Source organism: Sturnira hondurensis, unplaced genomic scaffold, assembly GCF_014824575.4.
Source record: "Sturnira hondurensis isolate 20B ecotype Veracruz unplaced genomic scaffold, ASM1482457v3 Scaffold0000880, whole genome shotgun sequence".
Classification (NCBI taxonomy): Eukaryota; Metazoa; Chordata; class Mammalia; order Chiroptera; family Phyllostomidae; genus Sturnira; species Sturnira hondurensis.
In genome coordinates, this window is record NW_028073511.1 from 10,894,894 (window position 1) to 10,908,130 (window position 13,237).

Consider the following 13,237-nt stretch of genomic DNA (forward strand, 5'->3'; position numbering starts at 1 on the left):
AACCCACATCACTGGGTCATGGTGCTGTTTAGGTGGGAAGGGTCTGCTTGCTCAGCTCTCTGACAGCTTTCAGTCACTTACTTCACTACTCATAAGCAAATTGGGCCCTTCTGGTGCTGATTCCCAGGTGGGTGGTTTTCTGTATGTTCTGACACTGTAGGTCTCTCCAATGAATTCTCCTGAGAAAATTCTCCATTGGAATTTCTCCTGCTGCTGCAACACCCACAGGTTTTTTGTTTTTGTGGTTTTTTTTTCCTAGGGGAAAGTGTGAATGCAGTCCCCCACTATCACAAATTATGCAGTCGAGTTTCCCACATTTGGGGAAATCGCAGGGGTCAGTGCATAAGGAGTGCAATGGATAAGCCTCTGGGAAAACCACCTTCATGATCATGGTATCTCCCCTGCCAGGTAAGTATCCCCCACAGGTTTTTTTAGGCAGAGACTTGAGGCTTTATTTCCCTGAACTCAAACCCTGGGTCTGTCTCTCTTCCCAGTTTTTCTTCCTGACTTATCCACACAGAATGTGGGTCTACCTACTCCACATTCTGTGACCAGCCAATGTCTTGCCCAGTCCACCATCTGTGGCCTTGCCCACCACAATTCTCCAGCTTCCTCCTAGCCATGAGTCTTCTCCACCCCAGCTTCCTGTCTCCACCCCTCCTACAGGTCTGGATGAATGTTTCTTCTTTAACTCTTTGGTTGTCATACTTCCACAGAGTCTGATTTTTCTGGCAGTTCCGGTTTTTAATTTTTTTAATTTGTTATCATCCTCCTTTTGGTTATGCAAGGGGGCTTGTGTATCTATCTATGCCTCCATCTTGGGCAGAAGTTAAAATTTCCTAATATTAATTTGAGATTCCTCTTTTCTAATATAAGCATTTTAGAGCTATGAATTTCCCTCTGCACTCTGTTTTAGCTGCATACTACAACATTTTGTATGATATGTGTTCATTTACTTTATAACATTTTCTAATTCTCTTTGTGATTACTTCTTGGATATAATTTCTTCTTGGATGAATGTATCTTTTTTTCCTCTGATTTCTCCCCCAATTTCTGTTTGTTACTGATATTCAGCAAATTGGTCACGAGACATAAGGAGCCTTAGTGTAATTTTCTTTATGTTTATTCAGTTTAGGGTATATTAAGCTATTAGATATGTGAATTTTTGAAAATTTTCTTCAGTTATTATTGTTATTCCTCTCTTTTTCTCTGTGGATACTCTAATTACATGTACTTTAGACCATTTGTTATGCTACAGCTCACTGATCCCCTATTCATGTTTCTCCATTTTTCCTATTTGTTTATTTATTTTAATGAGTTTTGTTTCTCTTTGTTTTAGGATAGTTTTGGGTTTTGTGTTCAAGTTCACTAATTTATATTGCTGCAGTGTTTAATCAGCTGATAATCTCTTCCAGTGTATTTATGCTTTCAGATATTGCATTTTTTATCTTGTGAAGTGCCATTGGGTCTTTCTTAACATTTTGCATTACTCTCTTCATCATATCTATAGCTTCCTCTATCTACCTTTTTGACCATACGGAATATGTTCAGCATATTGAACATATAATATGTTCTAACCCTTGTAACTTTTTTTTCCAGATAATTCTGTTATATATGTAATCCTCTGTTTCTTTTACTTGATTATTCTGTGAGTTGTGCTTCACATTTTCCTCTGTTGAGCCTCAGACAGCCTCTGTCCCCTGCAGCGGTGTGGCAGTACCCGTGTTTCTCTCCTAGGCAGGCCTGGAAGCTCCAGGTGCTGTAATAACAATTTTTGCCCAGGGCCTGACTTCCATATGCCTTACCTTTCCAAAGGATTATGTTGTCTTCTCTGCTTAAAAAGTTACCAAAATAACCCTGGCTGGTGTGACTCAGTGGTTGGAGCATTGCCCCACAGTTGAAGGGTTTGTAGGTTGATTTGTGAGTCAGGGCACATGTCTAGTTTTCGGGTTCACTCCCTGGTCTGGGCACATACAATCCTGGGCCTGGGCACACAATCACAGGTCCAGGTGTCTTCAGCAGGCAATCAATCAGTGCTTCTCTCTTGCATCTCTCTCTAAAAGCAATGAAAATCATGTCTTTGGGTGAGGTCCTTTGGTAACCTAAAGGTTACCAAAATAAGTCTTAAAGTTAGCTTATTAGGGTAGGTGTAGAGGAGTTTTCAGCATGCTCTGGTGCTAATTTAACCCTGTTACTTAGATGATATCCTCTGAGGAGTCAAATCAATGACCTATGACTTGAGGAGGCTTTATATGAACTTTTTCAGCCTTACATGGTCTCTGAACATTGCACAAACACCATTTTTCTGGTGATTCTTTTACTGGTCTCTGAAACATACATGGATCAGTATTCAGCTAAAGACTTAAGTAGACCTCTGTAAATTTCCAGATTTGGCTTCTGGCCTCTAGAACTGTAAGGAAAAAATGTCTGTTATTGTAGGCCACCAAATTTGTGGTAATTTGTTACAGCAGCTATAAGAGCCATAGGAGTTCTAAAATTTTAGCCCTTACATTTAGGACTATCATATTGTGTGAGAAAGCAGTCTAGCTTTATTTTATTTTATTTTATTTTATTTTTTTGCATGTGGATCTATGAGTACAGTGTACCAACACCATACATTGAAAAGACATTTCTTTCCCCATTGAATTGTTTTAGCAACTTTGTGGAAAATCCACTGTAAATGTAAGTGTATACTTTTGAACTCTCAATTCTATTCTATTTCTCTATGTTTATCCTCAGGCTACTCTTATACTTATTTGATTACTACAGTTATATGGTATATATTGAATTCAGAAAGTTTGAGTTTTTCAACTTTGTTCTTTTTTAAGATTATTGTGGTCATTCAGGGTCCCCTGCACTTTCCTATGAGTTTTATGATCAGATTGTCAAATAATACAAAAGTGTGCCTGAGATTTTGATATGGATTGTGTTGAATCTGTAGATCAGTTTAAGGAGTGTTGTTATTATAATATTAAATATTTCAATCCATGAACCTGGAGTGACACTCCACACCATTTACTTAGGTCTTTTAAAATTTCTTTTAATGAAGTTTTGTGATTTTTCAGAGTACAGGTCTTATACCTTCTCTTAAATTTATTACTAACTATTTATCTTTTTTGTTTTCTTAGAATTGCTTTCTTACTTCAATTTTCAGATTGCTCATTATTACTGTATAGAGATACAATTGGGTTTTGTGTTTACTATGTGTCTTGCAACCTTTTTGTTCTTGTTACTTAGTTATAATATATTTTGGTAGATTCCTTAGGGTTTTCTATATACAAGATCATGGTACTTTAAAATGGTGATAGTTTTCCTCCTTCTTTTCTAATGTGGATTCCTTTTATTTCTTTTTCCTGTCTGATTGCCCTAACTAGAGTTTCTAGTATAATGCTGAATAGAAGGGGTAAGAATAGACATTCTTGTCTTTTTTCTGATCTCAGGAGAAAAGTATTCACTCTTTCACGAATAAGTATGATTATAAATATGAATTTTTCATAGATGACCCTTTATTTTTTAAATAATATCATTTTTAAATTAATAGGCTTTTAAAAATATCCTCACCCAAGGATATGCTTACTGATTTTGGAGAAAAGGAGAGGAAGGGAGAGACACATTGATGTGAGACAGAAACATCAATCGGTTGCCTCTAGTATGCACACAGATTAGGAACTGAACCTGCAACCTAGGCATGTGCTCTGACCTGAATCAAATCTGTGACTTTTCAGTTTACAGGACAACACTCCACACTGACCAGGGTCTAATTAAGATATTTTTAAGAGCAATTTTACTTGCAGAAAAAATGGGTAGAAAGCACAGAGGTTTTTTATATAGTCTGCCCCCATGTACAATTTCCTCTAATAATCTTGTATTATAAAACATTTGTTACAATTGATGACTCAATATTGACGTATTATTACTAATTAAAATTCATGGGTTTGTTAGGGTTCACTTTTTGTGTTGTATACTACCATGGGTTTTAACAAATGCATAAACTCACATATCCACCATTACAGTATCACAAAGAATACTGTTATGGTTCTAAAAATCCTGTGTTCTAACTATTCATCTCTTCTCTCTCTTGAATCTATGGTGACTACTGGTCATTTAACTATCTCTATAGTTTTCCCTTTTTCAGAATGTCATGTAGTTGAAATCATATAGTATGTAGTATTTTTAAACTGGATTCTTTCACTTAGCAATATACATTAAAGCTTCCTCCATGCCTTTTCATGGCTAGATAGCTCAATTTTTTATTGATGAATACTATTTCATTATGTGTTTGTACCACAGTTTATTTATCTGTTCATGTATCAAAAGACATTTTTGGGTGCTTCTAAGTTTTGGGTATTATAAATAAAGCTGCTATAAATATCCATGTGCAGGTTTTTGTGTGAACCTAACATTTTAATAATTTTGTATAAATATTAAGGAGTGGGATCGTTAGATCAAATGGTAAGGGTGTGTTTACCTTGGTTAGAAACGACAAACTGTCTTCCCAAGTGGCTGTGCCATTCTGAACTCCCATCAGCGATACATGAGAGTTTCTGTTCCTCCACGTCCTCACCAGCATTGGCTGTCAGTGTTTTGGACTTTAGACATTATGGTAGGTGTGTGGTCCTATCTCATCATTGTTATTAATTTGCAATTTCCTGATGACCTACACTGTGAAACATCTTTTTAATATGCTCATGTGTTCTCTGTATAACATCTTGAGGGAGGCTTCTGCTCTAGTATTTTGCCTACTTTTCAGTTAGGTTGTTTTCTGATTGCGTTTTAAGAGTTCTTTGTAAATTTTGGATACAGCTCATTCTATATGAGCTGTATTTGTATATGAGTTGTATATGATATGTGTTTTGCAAATATTTTCTCCTAATCCGTGGCTTGTCTTTCCATATCATTTACTTTCTATTTAATATTTTGTTTCCTCAGTTCTCTCATATGTAAAAAAGGTATAGTAATAGATTCCCTCCAAGTTATTTTGAGGTTCATATCAATTAAGATTCATGCTTTGAACAAAAACCACTTTGTGCATTTTAATTTGTAAGATTTTTAATACAGTTCAGTTTGTGCTTATAAAATTGGAAGGCCAGAGACCAAAAACTAGGTTGGACTTCTAATCAAACCTCTTAGAATTGGATTACTTACTGAATCGGCCTTCCAGGAGAGCGGCTGCCTCCGTCGAACCAGGGAAGGTAGAGGTTCAAGAGGCTGTCACCAGAACCATGAGTCAGTGACTTGCTGTATGAAGCCTGTCATTGCCACTGTCACTACTACTGTGTATCTGTGACGGCCTGAGCATTAGGAAACTGAGCCCAGATGCTACTGCTCCCACTCTTTATTATCATCTGTAGAGCCATGGACGTTCACTCCACAGGCTTGCTTGTCAGAAGAAAATAAGCCGCAAGCCACAGGAATGTGCTCTGATTTTTGCTTTTGCTTTCTAAATTTCAGGGGAGTACTTTTAATTGGTGGAACCTAATTTGCAAATCTAATATGCTTTGTTAGTTGAAAAGGAATTCTAGGAATATAACTTTTTACTTTCCAGCTTTTGTAATAAAGTAAGGTACAATAGAAGAAGATGGGAAAAAATTCTGAGTACCAATAAACCATATGCAGCTCCAGATTTACGAACATAAGAGAGTACCAGTGAGAAGACCCAGTAGCCGTGGTGGTGCACGCCAACAGCTCGGGCCAGTGCAGTTGCAAGTACAGCCACAGCTGGCCCTGGCCCTTGCTGCCTACCCTCACCCCACCACTGAGTGTGGGTGTGCACCCATCTCCTCCTACACAGGCACCTGCAGCTGGCCACCATCATCTGAGTGGGTGCCTAACACCAGCTTCTGTGCTTTCACTTAATATTTTTATTTATTTATTTATTTTAACATCAACCTTTTCATTGAAGCCAAATCTCTACAGGATTTCTGAATTTGGAGACTGAGAAATAGACATTGTCAGTTACATTCTGAAGCAGATTTTTTTTTTAATGTAGCATTTTATTCTAGCTGTCATAGAACAGTAGGCAATAATACTGGAAAGAAATGAAGGAAGGAAAGAATCACTGTATAAAATCCCATCTATGCCATAATGAAACTTGATTATTCTTGGTTATATCTGATGTAAGTAACAAAGTTATGTTCTATTAGAAGTGGTAGATAGTTTTTTGATAAACTAGGGATGCTACAATTCTTTTTTTTTTTACTGTGGAAACTGTTCTACTTTATTTATTTTTTAAAACCTATTTAATTATTTGTCAAGTACAGTTTTCTGTCTATTACTCCCATCTCAACCCACCCCCCCGTGCTCCCCCCTCCCTCCCATTTCCACCCTTCTCAGTTGTTGTCCATGTATCCTTTGTATTTGTTCCTCTAAATCCCTCCCCTATTTCCCCTGAAATTCCTTCCCCTCTTCTACAATTCTGTCCAAGCCCTGGAAGGGAACTTTCAAAAGGGAAAAGATATAAGCATCGCTATGGAACTTAGTTTCCTCTTCATAGCTTGTCTAGGGTTTTTATTGAGCTTTTGGAAAGAGAAAATGTTTTCAAACTGTTTTCAACAAGAAGAGCTTTTTGTGGCATAAAAGGGAATAGAGTGTTTTTCCTAATATGCATATCATTCCATTTTATTTTAAAGTTGAAGAGGAAGAGTAAAACACAAAGGGTGCAATTAAATAATCATTATGTAGTTTGGTATAAAACCATGTCTACCTCTGTCATTTTGAACAAGTCTTTTACTTTTTCTAAGGCTTCCAAGTTTCTGAAATCTAAGACATGTGGAGGATGTGAAGAGTTTGTTAAGAATATGATACACATGTCTGTGAATTACTTTTGGCGCCTTCATCCATTCATTCTTGAAATGTATTGGACCTATTGTGTATCTTGACCAGCACCAGGCACCAGGAATACACAGATGGAATTGCAGTACCTCCAAACCAATAAGTGTAGTTCAGTGTGGTAGGTGCTCTTATGAAATCATGTGATGGTTCTCGGCACCAGTTCAATGCTAACAAGAATCTCCAATCTGGGGCATGGTGAAGAAGGAAACTTTATTCAGCATGAACAGTGTAAATTGTGAGACAGCAGGGCTGTGGGAACAATATGGCTGTGAAATAGCTTACTAGTTTTACACCTCAATTATGACGCAGCAAGGCTGTGGAACAGCATGGCGGTGAGGTGGTCCTGGGGCAAGGTGGCCCTGGGGGGCGGCCCTTTGCCAGCTAGACAGCTCTGCTTTGCTCTGCTCTGCCCTCTTCTATTCCACCTGCTGTGCTCAACTCAGGTCCAGTGAGGTGTCTTCAATGTTTCATTTTTTGATATTTCAGCTCCACAGTTGGGAAAATGCTTTCTTCAGTCTTCAATGGAAAGGGAAAGTGTACTCCCTAAACTACAGTGGAGCTGACTTACACAGAGAAAAGTTCCAATCCCTAGCCCTTGATTGGTCCATCCTCATGCAAATAGGGACTTCAAACCCTCAGTTTGATTGGTCCAAAATGCACTGTCCTGACTGGTCCAAATGGAGCCCCACTGATTGATCAGTGATGGTGTTGATGGGCATGTGGTTGTTCAGCTCTGATAGGATGGGGAAAGTCTCAGTTCTGTTGGCTAAAGTAGAATTTCAGGAACTCTTTTATAAGGGCTGTCTCAGATGATAGGAATATAATGCAGGCATTTCAATGTGGAAGTCATGTAGTTCAGTGCAGGCTTTTCCCTGAGCAGGTGGTTTGTGGGAGAGACCCTTGTTATAAATGGCTGCTAGGCTCTGCCTTTATATTTGAGCTTAAAGGTGATTAGCTATAAAACTGATATACTAATACTAATACTAATAATAACTGCTACTGGTTTTGTAAACATTTGGTATAGTCCAGGCACAGGGCTAAGCACTCTAGGTTCACTATTTCCCTTTAAAAATATTTCATTTATTTATTTCTTTTAGAAAGAAGGAAAAGGAGGGAGAAAGGGAGCTAGAGAAGCACGTATTTGTGATTGCCTCTCACACACCTCCAACTGGGGACCTGGCCTACAACCCAAACTTGTGCCCTGACTGGGCATTGAATTGGTGACCCTTTGGTTCACAGGCTGGTGCTCAATCCACTGTGCTACACCAGCCAAGACATCAGTATTTCCCTTTTAGTCATTTTAGGAGTTACCATTCATAGTTGAAGTCACTGAAATTGAAGAGGTTGAATAACTCCAAATGCCAAGCAGTTATGGTTAGTGTTGAATGTCTATCTCATTTCATTAGACTACCCTTTAGTCCAAGGATATATGCTGACCTTCCTCACACATCATCCTTCAATGATGATGTTTCTCTCCATATATTGTTTCTCCTCCACCAGTGCCAATTAAAAATGAACACATCCTTCAAAGCCCAACTGAAAGCTATCTCTTCTCTGTGAATTTTTATTGGCCTTGTCAGAATTAAACATTCCCTCTTCAGTGCTTCCACCCTGTAGAACTTATATGAAGTTGAAGTGCATTGATGCCATAATGGTACTCACAAATTAAATCTTGTAGCATAATTATTAGTGTACATGTATGCCCTCTCCACTAGGACTAAGGTACCTGAAGAGAGGGACTGACTATTCTTTGCTGAAAACTCCTGGAGGGCAAATATCATGTCTTAATCATGTATATAATTACTTATATTTATTCATACCTCCTCCTGTTTTAGGGAAACTTCAAAGAAGAGCTAAGATACAGACAACATAATTAGGTAAAATAAGAAAAAAAATGAGCATAAAGTGGGACTAAAAAAGGAGTTTAACAATGCTTACCATATGGTCAAGATATAAGTTTATTTATTTTCAAAGTAAACTTTCTAGAAGCTCACTTTTATTATTATTATTATTATTAATTATTATTAATTATTATTGTGTATTCCTAATGTCAAATACCAGGTTAGAGACATAGGATGATGAATAAATTCTTATTGAACTGAATACCTTAGTTGGCTCTGTCCCTCACTATGTGACAGGTACATCAAGACAAAAAAATGGCCCAAACAAAAGAACAGATCAAAGTGCCAAAAAAAAAAAAAAAAGCCAACTAAGAGACAAAGAAATAGCTAACCTATCAGATGCACAGTTCAAAGCACTGGGGATCAGGATGCTCACAGAATGAGTTGAATTTGGTCACAAATTAGATGAACAACTGAAAGCTACACTAAGTGAAATAGAGATAAATGTACAGGGAACCAATAGTGATGGGAAGGAAACTGGTACTCAAATCAATGGAAGAAAAAAAAAACCAAACAGAAAAGAAGGAAGAAACAAGAATTCAAAAGAAGATGAGGAGAGGCTTAGGAACCTCTAGGACATCTTTAAACATTCCAACATCCAAATTATAGGGATACCAGAAGGGGAAGAGGAACAGCCACAAGTGAAAAATTTATTTGAAAAAATAATAAAGGAGAATTTCCCCAGTCTGGCAAAGGCAATAGACTTCCAGGAAGTCCAGGAAGCTCAGAGAGTCCCAAAGAAGTTGGACCCAAGAAGGAACACACCAAGGCATATCAGAATTACATTACCCAAGATTAACATGAAGGAGAGAATGTTAGAAGTAGCAAGAGATAAGGGGACAGTCACCTACAAAGGAGTTCCCATCAGACTGTCAGCTGATTTCTCAAAAGAGACCTTAGAGGCAAGAAGGGGCTGGAAAGAAGTATTCCAAATCATGAAATCCAAAGACCTGCATCCAAGATTGCTCTATCCAGCAAAGCTTTCATTCAGAATGGAAGGGCAGATAAAGTGCTTCCCAGATAAGGTCAAGTTAAAGGAGTTCATCATCACCAAGCCCTTATTATATGAAATGTTAAATGGACTTATCTAAGAAAAGGAAGATAAAAAACATATACAGTAAAATGATAACAAACTCATCATTATTAACAACCATACCTAAAACATAAACAAAAACAAACTAAGCAAACAGCTAGAACAGGAACAGAACCACAGAAATGGAGATCACATGGAGGGTTATCAACAGGGGAGTGGGAGGAGGAGAGAGGGGGAAAAGGTACAGAGAATAAGTAGCATAAATGGTGGGGAGAAAATAGGGGGAGGGTAAGAATAGTATGAGAAATGTAGAAGCTAAAGAACTTATAAGTATGACATATGGACATGAACTAGCGGGGGAATGTGGGTGGGAGAGGGTGTGCAGGGAGGAGGGGAGTGAAGGGGGAAAATGGGACAACTGTAATAGCATAATTAATAAACTATATTAAAATACAATTAATTTTTATATTTTAACCTTATGTCCCAAGACCTTCCCTAAACTGTTATATAAGTTCCATAACTTTCTCTCTGTACATTTCATGAAATTTTCTACATATATTTTTGTGACTCATGTTTTTTGTAAAAAAATTTCACTTATTTCTTATGGTTTTATTTATTTTCTTCCCTAATTGCTCAGAGTAGAAGCTGTAGCATCAATACAATATGGAATTGTAGTGATGATAGCAGATATAATATCATTTTTTCTATTTTGGGGGGCAAAGTTTTCAACCTTTCACTGGTAAGTATAATGTTAAATGTAGGTTTTTTGTAGATGTCTTCTTACTAACTTGAGAGAGTTCTCTTCTATTTCTAGTTTGTGGAGAGTTTTATCAGATATGGATATATGGCTTTGTCAAATACTTTAGTTTATATGTCATTGAGATGATCATTTTTTGTTGTTTTTGTTTTTAGATTGTTAGCATGGTGAATTATATTGACTGGTTTGTAAATTTTAAACCAACCTGGCATTTTTCATATAAATACCACTTTGTCATGCTGTATCATCCTTTTTATACATTATTGGATTAAATCTACTAAAATTTTATTTACAGTTTATGCATCTAGATTAATCAAAGTTATTGGTCTCTAGTTTTCTTTTTCTTTTTTTGAAATAACTTTGTCTAGAATTGTAATCAGCTCAATGATCTTCTCAAAGAATAAATTAGAATATACCCTTCTCTTATAAGTTTTCTGGAAGAATTTGCATCAAACTGGTGTTCTTTCTTTCTTAAGTGTCTAGTAGAATTCACCAGTTCTGGAGTTTTCTTTGTAGTAAAGCTTTTGATTAAAAATTCAATTTACTAGATAAAAGATTATTGAGATTGCTTACTTTTTCAGTGAGCTTTAATAATTTGTGTCTTTTAAGAAATGTATTATTTTATACATAATGTCTCTAATTATCAGAGAAATGCAAATTAAAATCATAATGAAATATCACCTCACACCTCTCAGAATGGCTATCACCAGTAAATCAACAAACAACAAGTGCTGGCAAAGATGTGGAGGAAGGGGAACCCTTTTGCACTGTTGGTGGGAATGCAGATTAGTGTAGCTACTGTGGAAAGCAGTAGGGAGTTACCTCAAGCAATTAAAAATGAAACTGCCTTATGACCCAGTGATTCCACTTCTGGAACTTTATTCAAAGAAAGCCAAAACACTAATTTAAAAGGATATGTGCACCTCTATATTCATTGCAGCATTATCTATAATAGCCAAGTTTTGGAAGCAGTCCAAGTGTCTATCAGTAGATGAGTGGATAAAACAATTATGGATTAAAACAATTACATTTACACAGTGGAGTACTACTTGGCAGTAAAAAAAGAAAAATTTACTTTTTGCAACAGCTGCCATGGGTCTAGAGAACTCTACACTATAAGTGAAATATGCCAGTTAGAGAGACAAATACTATACAGTTTCACTCATATATAAAATCTAATGAACAAACTGACTAACAAGGAAAATAGAGAAAGACTCGTAGATAGACAGTAGGCAGACTGACAGCTCTGGGGGTGCAGTTGGGGGGTAGAGGGATGGAGAAAAAAAAGAAATCATGGACAGGGACAACAGTGTGGTGATTGCAGTTGGGGAGGGGTGGATAGAGGTGGAAAAAGGTGTAAGGGAGATAAATGGTAATGGAAAGTATACAATAAAAGTAAACTATGAAAAAAAGAAATGTATCCTTTTCTTCTAAGTGGTCAAATTTATTGGCTTAAAGTTATTCACAGTATTTCCTTTTTATTTTAATATCTGTGGAATTTATCTTTTCTTTTATTCCTGATATTACTATATTATCTCTCGTATTCCTGATATTTATATTTTGTATCTCCATTCTTTTTTCCCTTGATCAGTCTGGTTAGAGGTTCTTTAATTTTATTCATTGTTTTGAAAGAATGAGATTTTTGTTTTATTGTTTTTTCTATTTGGTTTTCATTGATTTCTGCTCTTTATTGTTATTGTGATGTCCTTTATTCTACTAAATCTGAGTTTAATTGTTCTTTTCTAGTTTCTTAAATTGGGAATTTAGGTTAGTTATTTGAGAGCTTCTTTTTCTAATATAGGCATCAGTAAAAAATATAAATTTCTTCATAAGAACTACTCTAGTGCCCTGGCTTCTGTAGCTCTGTGGATTAAGTAGCAGCCTGTGAATTTGAAGGTCACTGGTTTGATTCCCAGTCAGGACACATGCCTGGATTGTGGGCCAGGTCCCCTGATGGGGGTGCTCAAGAGGCAACCAACTAATGTTTCTCTCAAACATTGATGTTTCTTTCCCTCTTTTTCCTCCTCCTTTCCCCTCTCCACTGAAAATAAATAAATAATATCTTTTAAAAAAGGAGGATTTCCAGCCAAGATAGAGGCATAGGTGGGAACACTGTGCCTCCTCGCACAACCAAGTTGAAAGAAAATAAAGATTTAGTAACAAAAACACAACCAAAACAGAGAGACTATTGAACTCTACGAAAGTCCAACAACAACAAACCATTCAGCCAGACCTGTAAGAGGGGTGAAGTCAGTGGCTGGTGGAGAGGGGTCACGCAGGAAAGGGCAGTCAGACCAACCCAGGCGCACAGGTGGCAGTTGACAGATCCCAGGCTCAGGGTGGCCATGGACAGACCCAGTGAGGCTGCAAGGCGGCTGGCTGACCATGGTCACACATTCACATGCAGGTAAACCAGGTGAAAAAATGGACAGTGAGACAGACCACAAAACCCAGGGCCCCAGCAATGGGAATTAAAGCCTAAAAGTACCAACTGGAAAAACTTTCGGGGGTTGAGGTGTCTGGGAGAGGCCCCCAGGCTCAAAGAGAGTTTGTTGGAGACACCCACAGGGCTCTGGAGGGTGCACAAGCCCACACACCTGGGAATCAGCACCAGAAGGGCCCAATTTGCTTGTGGGAAGCAGCAGAGGGGACTGAGGTCTGAGAGAGAGCAGAGCAAAGCCATTGCCCCTCTTGGACCCCGCCCCCACATACAGC

General features: G+C 37.5%; 1 non-coding gene across 1 annotated transcript; it reads right to left on the bottom strand.

Moving 5' to 3' along the window:
* Positions 1-256: 256 nt before the first annotated feature.
* LOC118994355 (U1 spliceosomal RNA) lies at positions 257-416 on the bottom strand. Its single transcript, XR_005068027.1, has one exon. It is a non-coding gene; the product is annotated as a U1 spliceosomal RNA (small nuclear RNA).
* Between the last annotated feature and the right edge of the window lie 12,821 nt (positions 417-13,237).